The sequence below is a fragment of the Equus przewalskii genome, chromosome X, assembly GCF_037783145.1.
Source record: "Equus przewalskii isolate Varuska chromosome X, EquPr2, whole genome shotgun sequence".
Lineage (NCBI taxonomy): Eukaryota > Metazoa > Chordata > Mammalia > Perissodactyla > Equidae > Equus > Equus przewalskii.
This window is the reverse complement of record NC_091863.1, coordinates 35,674,293-35,693,763: the sequence shown is the minus strand read 5'-3', so window position 1 is coordinate 35,693,763 and position 19,471 is coordinate 35,674,293.

The following is a 19,471-nucleotide window of genomic DNA, read 5'->3' as shown; positions in this document are numbered from 1 at the left end:
TTTTAGTTTCTTTTTTTCTGTTTTAAACCATGCACCATATGTCAGTCACCATAACAATGATAATAGTAATAATAGAGGAAATAGTCCATAATCCTTTATTTTAAAAATAAACTGTTTTCAAATTTTATTGTTTCCAAGATTCTTTGTCTATAAGTAATTTTTTTTCTTGGTGAGGAAGATTGGCCCCGAGCTAACATCTGTGGCTAATCTTCCTCCTTTTGCTTGAGAACGATTGCCACTGAGGTAGCATCCATGCCAATCTTCCTCTATTTTGTATGTGGGATGCTGCCACAGCATGGCTTGATGAGCAGTGTGTGTAGGTCTGAGTCCGGGACCTGAACCTGTGAACCCCAGGCCACCGAAGTGGAGCACGTGAACTTAACCACCACACCACGGGGCTGGCCCCAGTAATTTTTATAGTTATAATTTTAACATATATATGTTGTAAAAATTGCTTATTTACAAATGTTATAAGCATATTTCAACATGATGCAATGCATAGGCATTAGATCTGTTATTTTATTTATTTATTTATTTGAGGAAGATTAGCCCTGAGCTAGCTACTGCCAATCCTTCTCTTTTTGCTTAGGAAGACTGGCCCTGAGCTAACATCCGTGTCCACCTTCCTCTACTCTATACATGGGATGACTACCACAGCATGGCTTTTGCCAAGTGGTGCCATGTCTGCACACAGGATCAGAATGGGCAAACCCTGGGCCACCAAGAAGCAGAACGAGCAAACTTAACTGCTGCACCATCAGGCCGGCCTCTAGATCTGTTACTTTAAATGTCTACCTAATAGTCCATTATGTGGGAATACAATAATTTCCTGTCCATTCTTTTATTGCTTAATATTTAGATTGTTCCTAAATTTGCTAAATTGAATATTTAGATACATAGTGAATCTCCCCAGTCATTCCTAGAGTTAAATAAATTCATTACAATTTTGAATAATTTTGAAATTTCAGTTTAACATTATAATACATTGATTCAAAACCTAGCTCAAGATTTAGTTCATTTATGTCTTTGATTTTAATGGCTGTCATAGTTGAAATTATCCATTACAAGGGCTGTGACATGAAATAGACACTTTGAGAGAGATTTGCTGTTAATAATAGTATACATATTCCATATTTCAAATAGTCTCATTGTTAATTCTGTGAGTCTGTTGTCAACTTTTGGTCAGATCTCATTAAATAATCATTTTTTAATCTCATTTTCTGTCTAATGAAGAATTCATATTAGGAGTAGAAGTTTTAGTCTTGCCTTTTTGTTTTTTGTTGGCTTGAGCTTATATTACTAGTGTTATCTTCAGTCATGCTTTCTCTCTGTCTCTGTCTCTCTATCTCTGTCTATCTGGCAGAAATCATTCCTGGCTCCTTAACCAGATTTTTTTTTTCTATTGCAGGAACATTGGTTTATAACATTATATAAATTACAGGGGTACATCATTATATTTCGATTTCTGTGTAGATTACATCATGTTCACTACCCAAAGGCTAATTACAATCCACCACCGTATACATGCACTTAACCACTCCTTTCACCCTCCTCCTTTCCCCCTTCCCCTCTGGTAACCACTAATCCAATCTCTGTCTCTATGTGATTGTTTGCTGCTGTTTTTATCTTCTACTTATGAGTGAGATCATAAGGTATTTGACTTCTTCCCTCTGACTTATTTCAATTAGCGTAATACCCTCAAGCTATGTTGTCACAAATGGCCGGATTTCATTGTTTTGTATGGCTAAGTAGTATTCCATTGTGTATATATACCACATCTTCTTTATCCATTCATCCCTTGATGGGCACCTAGGTTGCTTCCAAGTCTTGGTTATTGTGAATAATGCAGCAATGGACATGCGGGTACATGTAGCTTTACATGTTCATGTTTTCATGTTCTTTGGATAAATACCCAGCAGTGGAATAACTGGACTGTATGGTAGTTCTATTCTTAACGTTTTGAGGAATTGCTATACTATTTTCCATAGTGGCTGTCCCAGTTTGCACTCCTACTAGCAGTGTATGGGAGTTCTCGTCTCTCCACATCCTCTGCAACACTTGTTATTTTGGGTCTTATTAATTATAGTCATTCTGACAGGAGTGAGATGATGTCTCACTATAGTTTTGATTTACATTTCCCTGATAGTCATGCTGCAAAATGTTTTCTTGTGCCTGTTGGCTATCTGTACATCTTCTTTGGAGAAATGTCTGCTCAGATCTTTTGCCTATTTTTTAATTGGGTTGTTACTTTTTTGTTGTTGTTGAGATATATGAGTTCTTTATATATTTTGGATATTAATCCCTTATTAGATACATAGTTTGCAAATATCTTCTCCCAATTGTTAGGTTGTCTTCTCATTTTGTTGATGGTTTCCTTTGCTGTATAGAAGCTTTTTAGTTTGATGTAGTCCCCATTTTTAATTTTTTTCTATTGTTTCCCTTGCCTGGTCAGACATGGTACTTGAAAATGTGCTGCTAAGACTGATATTGAAGAGTGTACCGCCTATGTTTTCTTCGAGAAGTTTCATGGTTTCAGATCTTTCATTCGAGTCTTTTCTTTACCCTTTGTTACCTCTCAGCTTTCATTTATTTTTTATTTTCATTTTTTAAATTTAATTAAATTTTTTATTGCAGTAACAATGGGTTATAACGTTTTATAACTTTCAGGTGTACATCATAATATATTTCGAATTCTGTGTAGATTACATCATGTTCACCACCCAAAGACTAATTACAATCCATCACCATACATGTGTACCTAATCGCCCCTTTCGTCCTCCTTCCCCCCTTCCCCTCTGGTAACCACCAATCCAATCTCTGTTGCTATGTGTTTGTTTGTCGTTTTTATCTTCTACTTATGAGTGAGATCATATGGTATTTGACTTTCTCCCTCTGACTAATTTCACTTAGCATAATACCCTCAAGGTCCATCCATTTTGTCACAAATGGCTGGGTTTCATCATTTCTTATGGCTGAGTAGTATTCCGTTGTGTATATATACCGCATCTTCTTTATCTATTCGTCCCTTGATGGGCACCTAGGTTGCTTCCAAGTCTTGGCTATTGTGAATAATTCTGTGATAAACATAGGGGTGCACGTATCTTTATGCATTTGTGTTTCCGAGTTCTTTGGATAGATACCCAGCAGTTGAATAGCTGGATCGTATGGTAGATCTATTGTTAATTTTCTGAGGAAACTCCATACTGTTTTCCATAGTGGCTGCACCAGTTTTCACTCCCACCAGCAGTATATGAAGGTTCCCTTCTCTCCACATCCTCTCCAACACTTGTTGTTTCCTATCTTGTCAATTATAACCATTCTGACCAGAGTGAGATGATATCTTATTGTACTTTTCATTTACATTTCCCTGTTGGTTAATGATGTTGAACATCCTTTCATGTGCCTGTTGGCCACCTGTATATTTTCTTTGGAAAAATCTCTGTTCAGATCTTTTGCCCATTTTTAAATTGAGTTGTTGGTTTTTTTGTTGTTGAGTTGTATGAGTTCTTTGTATATTTTTGATATTTACCCCTTATCTGATATATGCTTTGCAAATATCTTCTCCCAATTGTTAGGTTGTCTTTTTGTTTTGTTGATGGTTTCCTTTGCTGTGCAGAAGCTTTTCAGTTTGATGTAGTCCCATTTGTTTTTTTTTCCTATTGTTTCCCTTGACTGATCATACATGGTATTTGAAAAAATGCTGCTAAGACCTATGTCAAAGAGCGTACTGCCTGTGTTTTCTTCTAGAAGTTTCATGGTTTAAGGTCTTATATTCAAGTTTTTAATACATTTTGAGTTGACTTTTGTGCATGGTGTAAGATAGTAGCCTACTTTCATTCTTTTGCATGTGGCTGTCCAGTTTTCCCAACACCATTTATTGAAGAGACTCTCCTTTCTCCATTGTATGCTCTTGGCTCCCTTGTCAAAAATTAGCTGTCCATACATGTGTGGGTTATTTCCAGAGTCTTGATTCTGTTCCAGTGATCTGTGTGTCTGTTTTTGTGCCAGTACCGTAATGTTTTTGTTACTATGGCTTTGTAGCATATTTTGAAATCAGGGAATGCGATAACTCCAGCTTTGTTCTTTTTCCTCAGGATTGCTTTGGCTATTTGGAGTCTTTTGTTGTTCCATATGCATTTTAGGATTCTTTGTTCTGTTTCTGTGAAAAATGTTGTTGGAACTTTGATAGGGATTGCATTGAATCTAGATATTGCTTTAGGAAGTATGGACATTTTAACTATGTTAATTCTAATCCAAGAGCACCAAATATCTTTCCATTTCTTTGTGTCTTCTTCAATTTCTTTCAACAATGTTTTATAGTTTTCAGTGTACAGATCTTTCACCTCTTTGGTTAAGTTTATTCCCAGGTATTTTATTCTTTTTCTTGCAATTGTAAGTGGGATTGTATTCTTAATTTCTCTTTCTGCTACTTCGTTGTTAGTGTATAGAAACACAACTGATTTTTGTATGTTGATTTTGTATCCTGTGACTTGATGGTATTCATTTATTATTTCTCAAAGTTTTTTAGTGGATTCTCTAGGATTTTCTATATATAAAATCATATTGTCTGCAAATAGTGACAGTTTCACTTCTTCTTTTCCAAGTTGGATCCCTTTTATGTTTATTTCTTTTTCTTGCCTGATTGCTCTGGCTAGGACTTGAATAAGAGTGGTGAGAGTGGGCATAATTGTCTTATTCCTGTTCTTAGAGGGTTGGCTTTCAGTTTTTCACCATTGAGTATAATGGTAGCTGTGAGTTTGTTGTATATGGCCTTTAATATGTTGAGATACTTTCCTTCTATATTCCTTTTACTGAGAGTTTTTATCATATATGGATGTTGAATTTTGTCTCATTCTTCCTCTGCATCTCTCGAGATGATCATGTGATTTTTACTCTTCATTTTGTTAATCTGGTGTATCATGTTGATTGATTTGTGAATGTTGAACCATCCTTGCATCCCTGGGATAAATCTCACTTGTTCATGGTGTATGATCATTTTAATGTATTGTTGTATTCATTTTGATATTTTGTTGAGAATTTTTACATTGATGTTCATCAATGTACATTGATATTGGCCTGTAATTTTCTTTTTTGTGTTGTGCTTGTCTGGTTTTGGTGTCAGAGTAATTTTGGCTTCACAGAATGAGTTCGGAAGCTTCCCCTCCTCTTCTATTATTTGGAAGAGTTTGAGAAGGATAGGTATTATGTCTTCTTTGAATATTTGATAGAATTTACCAGGGAAGCTGTCTGGTCCCAGACTTTTGTTTTTGGGAGGCTTTTTGATTACTGGTGATTGATCTATTGAAATTCTTTGTTTCTTCTTGATTCAGTTTTGGAAGGTTGTATGATTCTAAGGATTTATCCATTTCTGCTAGATTATCCAATTTTTTGGCAAATAGCATATGTGTCGTTCTGTTGTGTCAGGGTTTCTCTTGTTGCAGGTGCCTGGGGAGGCTAGGCTGTCTCCCTGGCTGGCTGGTTGTAATGCTCAGCTGTGTGTGGTTGCTATGGACCCTTCAGTCACTTTTTGAGGCATGGGGAGGCCCAGCCAGTTTGCTGCAAAGTCTAATAGCACATTCCTCTTGCAGTTTTTCTGTTAAGTGAGTAGGCACCCAGTGTGGCTTGTTGCTAGGCTCAGGGGCTTACAATTGCTGTAGACCTCAGTCCTGCAAAGCTCTTGTCAGCTCTCTCAGGATTGCAGCTGAGTGGGTCTGGCCTCAGGCATGGGAGCACCCAATTGTTTCAGGCTTTGGAAAGTGGGGCTGATCCCCTATGCGGCTGTTTGAGAAGCACAAGTCTGCTGCAGCTGATAAGCCCCATCACCCACAGGGCCACACACCATGTCAACACAGCCCTGCCCCGTATGTGTGCCTCAATGCATTGAAGAGGACCCATTTACCCCACTGCAGGGGCCCCACACACTCCACCAACACCCCACACACTCTACCCGCTCCTTGTACATGCCCTGCTCTGCAGAGTTGGACCCACTCACCCAGCTGCAGAGGTTCCAGGCACCCTGCCTATGTGGGTCCATAAGTTGCCCAGGGCTTACTGTTGGGTGGGGCCAGTCTCTAGGGTGGGCTGCCAGTCCTGGCTAAGCTGGATTAAATTGGTGCTCTAGTGGGTGGGGCAGACCCCTGCAATTGCAGGCCAGGGGAAGAACTCCAATGACGTCTGCCAGTGTCTGTGTCAGTGTGCCTACATTAGGTCACAATGACGGCTGCTACTAATGTCTCAGTCCTAGGAGAGGTCTCACCTCTCACCAAGATGCCCCTAGAAACTATCAAATGAGTCTCTTTTCACCACAGGACTGTGCACCTTTCTTTGTGGTGATTTTAGGTTGCTTTCTGAAATGGATGAATTTCTGTGTGTGCTCTTTAAGAGTTGGCTTTTTTCCCCTTATGTCTGATAGCTTTTCTAGGGGTATTCTTTCTTGTAGTTAATAGCCAGCAAAGCTAGATATTATGACACTTGTCTCAGTTGTGATGAGTCCAAAAGCTGCTTATTGTGGTAAAGTTCCTCTGCTCAGATCCTGTACTCCTCCTGGGAAGGCTTTGTACATTAAGATTTCTCCCAGCCAGCTGTGAAGCACCACGGCTTGTGAAGGTGGCTTTTTTCTCTCCATAAAGGGATTTCTGCCTCTTCCACCTCAGTCAGCACTGTCCCTTGTTGTAAGGTTCTTTTTATTCAGGTTTCAGTTCTCTCTCATGGGTAATTGTTCCAAGAGTAGTTGTAAATTTGTTGTGTCCATGGGAGGAGGTGAGTTCAGAGTCCTCCTATGCTGCCTTCTTGGCACCGTCCTCTCCTTAACTACTTTATGAGAGTTTGCTTAGTTAAAACCAGATGACGTGACCCATTCGTCTTTTTAACTGTGTGGATGTAGACAGCAACCCATTGTAAAATGCTACATTATGCAACCCATTGTGAGAGGAACCGAATCCATGAATGGTTGATAACTCTAGACTTATAGACCAAATAAGGGTACCTCATATCAAATAGTGGTAGAGGTTTCTTTCTTCATTTTTTATTCACACATAGCTATAACTAGAAATTCTAGTATTTCTTCCTATCTCTTTTCCACTAAAGTCATATTCCTGTTCCAGGTTCCAATTCAGGATCCCATATTGGATTGTCTTGCATCTCCCTTGAGTGTGAACATCCCACATGGAGACCACTGATCCAAAAGAGATCCCTGGTCTTTATACTCTAAAAAGAGTCTACTGTTGTCTGCTGTTTAGCAATTTTCTGGGACTGGTAGGGTAGAAATATTTTTTCACATAATAAGCAGAACCTTTGAGTAATAAGAAAGCATTACTAAAATAGTTTTTCTTTTCTTCTGAGATTTTAAAAACAATAGCTTTTTAATCAATACTTTGTACAAATGTATGATATCGCTTATAATTCAGCATACAGTATTGCTAGTTAAGAACCACTGATATATAACCAAACTATTTATATAACTAAGAGCCAACGTTTTCAGGTCCAGGTCACCCTGTATACTTGGTGTGGTTACTAGACCTCATCTGAGAGGTAGACCATTTTTCTTTGCCTTCCAGTTTTTCTCTTGCTCATATTCATTGATTCATCCATTCATTCAACAAGATTTTAAAGAGTGCCTTCAATAATATCAAATAAAAGTTAATATTTATTGATTGGATATTTTGTTCCAGTCCCTGCTCTAAACACTTTAAATGTATTAACTCCTTTAACTCTCACAATAATCCTAATGGAGATTTTCAGAGGCTCCTTATACAGCCCCTGTTTGCCACAGACATTTTCAAATAACCTTGAGTATGCTGGCTAATAGGGAAGCTAGAACAACAACCTGGATCTACTGCAAAGTCTTTTTTGCTCTAGAATACTACACTCAAAACCAGCAGCCTTACAGGTTAGCTGGAAAATGGGTCTCAACAGCATGCCAAAATATGTCAGCTGTTGCTGAGGCAGAGAGCTTGAGTAACAATTTGCCCAAGATCATATAGCTAGAAAGAGGCTTCAATAAGCTAAGGACCATGCTAAGCCATGACAATCGAGAGAGAAAGATGCATCCTGCTCAGGAGCTCCAAGACATGTGGAATAGACAAAGAGATTATTGCTCTGTAGTGAGCTAAGTCTGTGATAGATGTAAATTCAAGGTGTCTTGGAAGCACATTGGAGATTGGCCTTTTTAGATTTTAGAGGCAGCAACTACCACATTTGGGCATGCACAGAGTTGAAGTATTTCCTCTAAGATATTTATTAATTACAAATAGTAATAGTAATCTTACTGTAAAATAATGCTGCAGACATATAACCAAGCAATCAAGGTGACCATCACCAGTAATAACACATACTGACGTCATGTATCCCCTGATAATATGTGCTACAAAGGGCACATCAGTTCTGTATATTCTTGCCCCAAAATGCATATCCTCAATAAAATCATGAGAAAACAGCACACAAAGCCGTATTGAGGGACATTCTACAAAGTGTACACTTCAGTAGTGTCTTCACTACTTCTTAGTATTCTTCAAAAGTGTCAAGGTCATGAAAGATAAGGAAAGACTGAGGAACTCCCTCAGATTGGAGTAAATGAAAGAGTCATGAAAACTAAATCCAATATGAGATCCTGAACTGAGTCCTGGAACAGGAATAGGACTTTAATGGAAAAGTTGGTAAAATTCAAATGAAATCTGTAGTTGTGTTAGTAGTGTAGTATCACTGTTAATTTCCTAGTTTTGGTAAGTGTACTATGGTTATATAAGATGTTAACATTAAAGGGAGCTGAATGAAGTCTATGTGGGAGCTCTCTGGACTATTTTTGCAACTTCTTTGTAAGTCTAATATTTTAAAATTTTTAAAAATTTATAGAAACCAACAGTGAGGAATGGGGGCCAAAGAATAGACTAGGTTCTGATCCCATCTCCAAGTAACCAGCCATGTGACTTGGGACAATTTCATGCTCTATGGATACAGTGAAAACAGTGGACTGGATTGTCAAGGTGCCTTCTAGAGCTAATGTTCCATGAGTTGATAATCCAATCATACATTCAAGCATCCATTCTTTCATCAAACATAGCATGGTGCTTAGATGAAACAAGCACTCTCTAAACATTGGGCATACAGAAATGAATAAGGCATTATTGTCACCTTAAGTTCATAGTTACAAGGTTAATACAGGTAAAGAAATATTTGCAGTATACAGGATAAGTGATACAGTAGAGAAATATTTAAAAATCTGGTGGCCTGGAGTAGATGGATTTACCCTGTCTGCAGTTTGAAGGAAGGCTTTGAAGATGAGGTGATACTTGAGCTAGGACTTCAAAGATCAGTTAAGATTGTTATTTTCATAAGACTGGTTTATCCTTACTCTCTCCCCTTTCGTACCCCAATATCCTCAAAGCAATCCTGGATTGTTTAATAAAAATAGTCAAAGGCAAGGGACAGCATTTATAATTTTGGAAATTTCAAGAGGTAACATATGGCTGGAGCAAGAGGTAATTGATATGGGGTAAGTGTTGAAGGATGATGCTGGAGATCTGGTAGAGATCAGATCATAGATCCCCTCAAATGCCAGGCTGAGGTATATGGGCAATATTCTGGGGGCTCAGTGATTTACTAATATTTTTTTGAAATTTTTACTGAAGTACATCACACATAGTGAAAAATACACAGATCGTAAGTATACAAATCAATGAATTTTGACAATGTAAAAACAGCTGTATAACCAGCATCTCGAAAGACCTGCTGCCTTGTGCCTTTTTCTGTCACTACCTTATCTCCCCAAGGGCAACTATAGTCCTGACTCCCAACAGCTATTTTTTTACCTGCTCTTGAAATTTATGTAAATGGAATCATATATTAAGTGTTCTTTTCTGTGACTTTCATTTGATGTTATATATTTGAGAGCCATCCTTATTGTTGCATACAGTTGTGTATAGTTCATTCATTCTCATTGCTGTACAATATTCATTGTATAAACTTAATGAAGTTTGTTTACCCGTTTTACCACTGATGGGCATTCCAGGTTTGGGCTATTTTGAACAGTGCTGCTATGAACATTCTTATACATGTTTTGGTGATCATATGCATAAATTGATATTGGCTATATTCTTACCAGTGGAAATTCTGGGTCATAAGGTATGTATATCTTAAAGTTTGATACTGCAAAAGAGTTTTCCAAAGAGATTCTAACAATTCATACCCCCACCGCAGTGTATGAGAGTTTCAGTTGCTTTCAATTCTTGCCAAACCTCGATATAACCTATCGGCAGTTTTAATTTACACTTACCTGATAACTAATGACATTGAGCACATGTGTATTCATGTATTTATATATTATTGGCCATTTGGATATCCTTTTTTACAAACTTCCTCTTCAAGTGTTTTGCTTATTTTCCTATTAGGTTGTCTGTCTCTTAAATGTTTTCAGGCAAGCAGTAGTTTGATATGTCTTGCATCACATGAGGGCCTTCATTTTTTGTCATGCTTGGTTATAGTGTTATCTCATAAGGCACTCCAGATTTTAAAAGCATCTTGAGATTTATTGGGTTTGTATTGACTGCATTCCTATTATTTTTAAACATTTATATTAAATTTAAATTAATATCTATTATATTAATCTTTGTAATGGTGAAGAAGCGAGGAATGGGAGCCAAATTCTTGAGCACTGTTAAATATATTATCTCATTTAATATTCATAAAATCATGCATGATAGTTATTAGTATCCCCAATTTGCAGTTGTTAGAAGCTGAGGCATAGAGATATTAAGTAAACTTGACCAAGGTCACAGATAGAAAATTCAAGATCTCAGCCCTAAGCCATTTGATGAATTTATTTTGTGGATGCCATTCCAAGGACTGAAATTTATCAGGAGGTGATAAATGACACAAATCACTTTGGTATGTCATATTTAGATAATATTTGCTGTAACAATGGGTCAATTCTTTCCTCTAGTCTAGGTCAGTGGTTTCTTAAAATATTTGGTTTATGAGCCTTTTAAGGCTCTAGTGTACATAATGTTAAAAAAATTTTACAGACAGAGGCTAGGTTTCCACCTACCTTGGTCATGAGGTCTTTATTGGAAAGAACGTCAGAACAAAAAGTAATAAGCCAGATTTCCAGTGTTAACTCTGACATGTAAAGAGACTCTAAGTAATTATTCCCATCCTTGCAATAATAAAAATCCAAATAAACTGAAAAATCAATGATTGTCTTGAACCTATCAGAGAACTAAGATCACAGGACAAACTGCCACCCAGAAATATGGAAAGATAGTGAATCTAGAGAGTCACTGGCAAGATCTCTACCTGCAACAGGAGTTATTGGAGCCATAAGCTGGCATGAACACTTAAACAGTAATTTTGATGAATTACTAGAGGGAGTGTGGACTAGCACAATAGTGAGAACACTTCAGAACCACATTTCTTAGAGTACCCCCATATTTTCCTGGATTTTACCTCTAGGAGCCCCACCAAGAAGGATGTCCTCATGGCTCTGGCAAGAGTAAGGGAAAGGAATTGTGAAATATGCCCAGAGAATTCTTGATAATAAAGGGCTCCTCTCCAGGGGAAAAGTCTACCAAAACTTTATCCCAACTGAGGAAAGGGCATTGCTCCTACTCTAGCCCCCTCTAGCTGTCCTGTTTCACCTAAGAAGGGTCAAAGAGCTAGGAAACAGTTGTGAAGGTCACAGCCCAAGGATATTGGCCCACTAAAATGCTGATATTTAAGCATAACATTATAAAATTCTTCCCATTCACCACAATTTACCACCACACTAACAGGGTTCCAGTATAATAACAAGATTACAGCTGAAAGAGCATCAAGATACAGACTTTCTCTAAGGGGACATTTTTAGGGAAGCCCAAGTGCAACAGGGGAGACAAAAACAAGGATATTAGAGGAATTTGTAGCCTCTGTCACCTACAGCTACAATAAACTCAAACATAGCCCAACACTGAGCCAGATATTCTTACGCTACAGGCCTATTTATCTCAGTTCCTATTACCTGAGGCATCATGTTCAGCTTTCAACAAAAAATGCAAGGCATGCAAACAAGTAAGAAAAAAAACACAGTCTGAAGAGACAAAGCAATGATCAAAACCAGACTTAAATATGACACAGGTGTTGGAATTATCAGAGAATTTAAATTAACTATGATTACTATGTTAAGGAATCTAATGGAAAAAGTAGAAAACATGCAAGTATCTATGAGTAATGTAAGAAGAGAGATGGAAACTGTAAGAAAGAATCTAAAGGAAATGCCAGAAATAAAAGACATTGTAACAGAAATGGAGCATGCCTTTGATGGGCTCATTGGCAGATTGGCACAGCTGAGGAAATCATCAAGGAGCTTGCAGATATGTCAAGAGAAACTTCCGACACTGAAATGCCAAGAGAAAATGAATGAAACCGCCCCCCACCCCTAGAACAGAACATGTAAGAAATGAGGGACAATTTGAAAAGATGTAATATATGTGTAATTATTATTATGGAAGGTGGAGAAAGAGAGAACAGAAGAAATAATGAAGTAATATCCAAGAACTTTTTAAAATTAATGACAGACACTAAGTCATAGATCCATGAAGCTCAGAGAATAATAAGAAAAATTACCCCAAAAATCCCCACACATATCATATCGTGTGCATATCATATTCAAACTGCAGAGAACCAAAGACAAGAAGAAAATCTTGAATGAAGCCAGAAGGAAAAAATATGCCATACCTCTAAAGGAAAAAGGATCAATGTTACCATGAGCATCTCACAAAAAAACAATGCAGGTAAGAAGAGAGTGGAGTGAAATATATAAAATGTTATAAGAAAAAAACCCACCAACCTAGAGTTCTCTATCTAGTGAATTTATTCTTCAAAGTGAAAGAGAAATAAATATTTTTTTCAGACAAGCAAAACCTGGGGAATTCATTGCCAGCAGATTTGCCCTGCAAGAAATATCAAAATAAATTTTTCAAGGTGAGGGAAAATGATATAGTTTAGAAATTAGGATATGCATAAGAAAGGAAGAACACTGGAGAAGCAATAAATTATAAATATTCATTATATTATAATGAAAAATAAAATATTTCATTTTTTAATTTTTAAGTGATCTAAAAGATAACTATTTAAGGTAATAATGGTAACAATACATTGGGTTATTATAGTATACGACAGTGATGTCACACAGGATGGGGGAGGAATAAGGAAACTGCACTACACATTATAGTGTTATTTGAAGGTGGACTTTGATTCATTTAAAATGAATCTTGCAAACCTTAGGACAACAATTAAAATATTGTTTAAATGGAATAATCTATATGCAAAGAGAGGAAAGAAAATAGAATCATATAAAATGCTCAATTAAAACCAGAGAAGGCAGAAAAAGAAGGGGAGAAAAAGAAACAAAGAACAAGAGCAACAAATGGGAAACAGTTACAAATATGGCAGATACTGATCCAACTATATCAATAACGATTTGAAATGGGATCAAAAGAAAGAGATCGTCAGAGTGGATACAAAAATAAGACCCAACGATATACTGTCTACAACAAAATCACTTTAAGTATAAAGAACAAGACATTAAAAGTAAAGGGATGGACAAAAATATATTATGCTAACACTAACCAAATGAAAGCTGGAGTAGCTATATTAATCTCAGACAAAGCAGATTCAGAACAAGGAAAATTATCTCCTTATAATTCCTTATCAGGAATTATATCCCTTATCAGGGATAAGGAGAGAAATTACATGATAAAGGGGTCAATTCTCCAAGAAGATATAATAATCCCTAATGTGTACGAACCTAAAAACAGAGTGCCAAAATATGTTAGACAAAAACTGATACTACTAAAAGGGATAATAGAAAACTCTACTATTAACACCCCAATTTCAGTAACTGATAGATCAAGGGGCAGAAAATCACTAAGGATATAGATTGGTAAGGATAATGCTGAACACAACAGAGATTGGATTGGTGGTTACCAGAGAGGAAGGGGGGAGGGAGGAGGGCAAAAGGGGTGATTAGGCACATGTGTGGTGATGGATTATAATTAGTCTTTGGGTGGTGAACTTGATGTAATCTACACAGAAGTCAAAATATATTACAATGTACACACACAAAAAAGTGAAATATATATGAAAAAAGAGAAAGACACTTTTTTTTTTAGATAACCTGTGAGGGGGTAAGGAATAAGGCCGAAGGACGAGGTATAAAAGTTCATCTTTTCAGAATATACATCGTTTTGTAGATTTGATTTCAAACCACGTAAATATTTCATATAATTATAAAACAATATCAACTCAAAATGGAAAAGAAAACCAATTCCTAAAATCCAAAAGCAAAATGAAACAAATGAACCCACCTGTGTAGGATTCATCAGTTTAACCACACATGGTTTTAAAACATAATGATTCGACTATACACCCACAGTGGGATATACCTGGAATTTTTAAAAACTTAAAAGACACTTTAAACTGTTTTCAGTAATCATATGTTTAGTAATAATTTTGGTATTGTTATTCTGAAACTATTTTATATATAACTAACAAATAATTATATTAATGTTTTTAGAAACCAAGATTTTCAGTGTAAGAGAAAAGTGATACCAATATAAAATTAAAGACATTAAATAAAAAAAAAGGATAATGCTGAGCAGCACCATTAATCAGCTGGATCTGTTTGGCATTTATAGCACACTCCATCCAACAAGAGCAGAATACGCATTCTTCTCAAGCTCACATGGGATTTTCTCCTAGATAGACCATATTCTGTTCCATAAAGCACACTTAATCAAATTTAAAATGGTAGAAATCATACAATATATGTCTTACACCACAGTGAAATTAAACTAGAAATCCATAACAGAATGATAGCTAGATAGTCCCCAAATATTTGGAAATTAACTACACACTTCTAAATAATACATGAGCTAAAGAAGTCTTAAGAAAAATTTAAAAATATTTTTAACTAAATGAAAATAAAGCTACAACTTATCAAAATGTATGAGATGTAGTGAAAACAGTGTTTAGAGGGAAATGGGTAGCATTAAATATACATATTATAAAAGAATTTCTAAATTCAGCAACATAACAATTCACCTTAAAAAACTAGAGAAAGAAGAGCAATTTAAGCCTAAAACAAGCAGAAGAAAAAACAATAGAGTAGAAACCAATGAAAGTAAAAACAAGAAAACAGTAGAGAAAATCAACAAAATCAAAAGCTGCTACTTTGAAAAATCAATAAAATTGATAAACCTCTAGCCGGGCTAACCAAGAGAAAGAGAAAACACAAATTACCAATATCAGTGATGGAAGTGAGGTCATCACTACTGATCCCATGGATGTTAAAAGGATAGTAAAAGAATATTATGAACAACTCTAGGCCCACAAGTTTGATAATTTACATTAAATGGACCAATTCCTTGAAAGACAAAACTACCAAAATGCACACAAGAAATTGAATAGCCCTGTAACTATTAAAGAACTTAAATCAATAATTAATGACTTCTCAAAGGAAAAAAGAGCCAGGCTCAGATAGTTTCACTGGCAAATTCCTCCAAACATTTAAGGGAGAGATGATACCAATTCTCTGTAATATCTTCCAGAAAATAAAAGCAAAGGATACACTTCCAAAATCATTCTATGAGAACAGCATTACCCTAATACCAATACCAGATAAAGACATTACAAGAAAAGAAAACTACATAGCAATATCTCCTATGAACATAGATTTGAAAATCATAAAAAAATATTAGCAAATCAAACCCAAAAATGTATAAAAAGAATTATACACAACAACCAAGTAGGATTTATCCCAGGTATACAAGGCTGGCTCAACATTGGAAAATCAGTGAATGTAGTGCATTACATCAATGGGCTAAAGAAGAAAATCATATGATTATACCAATTAATGCAGATAAAGTATTTGACAAAATGTAACACTCATTCATGAAAAAAAAAAAACTCTCAGCAAACTAAGAATAAGGAAAACTCATTCAACTTGATAAAGAACACCCTACAGCTAACATCAGATTTAACAGTGAGAAAGTGGGCACTTTCCCTTTAAGATCAGAAGCAAAGTAGGAATGTCTTCTCTCACCAATTCTGTTCAACGTTATATTAGAAATCCTAGTTTGTGTGATAAAACAAAAAAATAAAGTAGAATAAAAGAAAGAGAGAGAAAAAAAGGTATATAGATTTGGAAGGAAGAAATAAAACTCTTCGTTCACAAATGACTTGATTGTCTATGTAGAATGCCCTGCCTCCTCCCAAAAAAGTCCTAGAACTAATAAGAGAGCATAGCAAGGTCACAGGACACAAGGTTAATATGTAAAACCTAATATCTAATATCTAAAATAACTAATATCTAAAATAATAAAATAATAACTAATATCTAAAAGTCAATTGCTTTCTTACACAGCAGCAAGGAACAATGGGAATTAGAAATTAAAATAATATCAATTACAATAGCACCCCAAAAATTAAATACTTAGTTATAAATATGTATATCCATGCTGATTTAATAAATGATTGAATAAATAAATAAATGAGAGAGAATAGACAAATCTGTGCAAAAGAATTTCAAATAATTTATGTAGATTCTCTGCCCTCAAAAAGGTGGAGCATGACTCCCCACTCCTTAAGCGTGGGCTGTGGACGTCGACTCCCCTTCAGAGTGCAGTTTGGAAAGAGAGGAATAAAAGTTACGTTACTGTGGAGAAATCTGAGAAACACTACCTCAGCCATGTGATCAAGGTCGATATCAACAGTGATAAGTCATGTTGATAGTATGAACCTTTGATTTGATGTGATGAGAATGGCACTTTATATTTGTAGTCTTCTTCTCAAAATACTGCAACGCCAGTTCAATCGTGAAAAACATCAAACAAATCCCAATTGAGAGACATTCTACAAAACACTGGGCCAGTGCTCCTCCAAACTGTGAAGGTTGTCAGAAACAAGGAAAGTCTGAAAAAATGTCACAGCCAAGAGAAGCCTAAGAAGACATGATGAGTCCATGTAATGTGGTACCCTGGATGGGATAAAACAAAAAAAGGATGCTAGGTAAAAAGTAAGAAAATCTGAATAAAGTATATACCTCAGTTAATAATGATGCATCAATATTGGTTCATTAATTTTGACAAATGTATCATAGTAATGTAAGATATTAATAATAAGAGAAACTGGGTGCAGGGTATATGGTAACTGTACTATATTCACATTTTTTCCCTTTAAGTCTAAGCTGTTCTAGAAATAAAGTTTATTTAACAAACAAAAAAACAATGTCAGGTTTAGCATAGAGTTCCTTTTAATCAAAGAAGCATAATCAGAAGGGTTGCCAAAGCGTTGAACGATCTTTATCCATAGAGCATCAAAGATTTTTTTGTTGTTGCTGTTGGCAAAGAAATTTTGTCAGTATTGTCGTCATACTCAAAAAAGTGAAATTTTCACAAAGGCTCACAAAAGAAAAAATTTTCTTTGCTCGTATCATCAGGAGCTTCCTGCACTGAAGGACGCCGGTGGTTTTAACGCAGCTGCATGCTGTTGGGATGCAGCGTAACTGCCAATTATTCCATGACCTACTTCTTAATATAACAATAAATGTCAGTAGTTCTGGAGTCAATAATGGTATTTGATGGAGACATTATTTCTGAATTCTCCCTCTACTTAAAATTATGTATCAGTTCAACCAGCCCTGGGGCACAGGGCTTCATCAAAATCTTCCTAAATTGAGTGTAGCATCTTTCTTCAAAAGGATACATCTTCAACCATTAACCAGCTCAATTGCATGTATTGCATATCTTCCCTTTGCCTCTCCCAATCTAGTCTCTATCCTTCTTTACCCGGCTTTGAACTCTATGGGCTCCATTAAAGGGCTCCTTTGTTCTCTGGCTTCCTATTGAGTTTAGACCAGAGGGAGCACTCACAGAATAAACAGGAAGGGGAAGAGATTGGAGTATTTATTCTCCAGATTCCCTTCCTGTAGGGTGGCTGAGTACTGGCTGCATCCTTCAGAAAGGTTTTAGTACCTTCCACAGCCCTTTCCACAGTCCCACACAGCCCCTGTCTGTTTCTTGATCCTGTCAGGCATAGGAGTTGTAAAAGATCCATCAGATTTTAGCCTGGGGAGACTGTGCTAACCTTTGTGCTTTTCCTACCTGTGTACCTTTATAAATTGTTCCTTTACTATACCTCTCCTCAAATTAACCTGACTGTAGCATCTGTTTCCCTCCAGAACTCTGACTGATGATGCACCTCAAACTTAACATGTCTCCATTCACACCCCCAACCCCAGATCTGCTCCTCTGGCAGCAGTCTTTCCCATATTGGTAAATGACAACCCTGTTCTTCCAGTTGCTCCAGCCAAATAGCTTGGCTTGACTCTTATCTCTCAAACCTTACATAAAATCAGCAAATCTGGTTATATCTACCTTAAAAATATATCCAGAGTTTGAATGCATTTTAACGTTTCCACTACTATCACCTCAGTGCAAGCCACTATCATCTGTTGTCTAGATTATTATGGGTTCCTCTTAACTGGTTTTTCTGCTTCCATCATTGCCCTATACAATCTAGTATTATCCTTTCAGAAGCCGAAGTGATCTTTTTAAAAAAACAAGTCAGATCATACCACTCCCTTGTTCAAACCTTCTAAAGGCTCCTTATTTCTTTTAGTGTAAAATCAAAGTCCTGGCCATGGCCTACAAGGCCCTGCAAGCTCTGTCCTTGGGTACCTTCCCGATCTCACCTCCTACCCTTCTACCTTTCATTCTCTCTGTTCCAGCCACAATTGCCTTCTTCCTCCAAGAGACCAAGCACACTCCTGTTGCCGGGAATGTTCACTTACTGTTCTCTCTCCTGGATCACTTTTCTTCCGAATATCCATATGGCTTACTTTCTCACTTTCTTTAGGTCTCTGCTCAGATGTGCCTTATTAGGCCACCCTTTCCTCAATCATCCTATATGAAAGAGCTTGACTGCCATCTCTCATCTCTATCCATCTCTCTTACCTCATTTATTTTTCTTCACAGCTTTTATCACCAGACATATATTTGTTTATTATCTTTCTTCCTAACCTGAATATAAGGCAGTAGTTCTCAGTGTCTGGAATAGTTCCTTGCACATAATAAGCATTCCAGAAATATTTATTGAATGAACGAATGTATATGGTAACTGACGTGGTAGTGTACTTTAAGATAAAGCTTTTACATTGTGGTAAATCCAATTTTCAGTGAAGTTTTAATAGTTTTAGACTAACCCTTCTAATTAAAAATATCCACAGTGATGGATATTTTCATAAAGGAGAGAAACAATGTGCTTTGTAGTTTCTATGGCTTTCAGCATTCATTGCCAAGAACCTCTGTACCAGGGCTCTTTGTTCCATAATATTCAATAATGAAGGTCAAAACAAGAGATAATAAAGGTTGTCATATTTCCTTTAGAAAATTTCCAACTTTAGTTTGGCCCATTATATACAAATAGAGATGCAATAATTGTA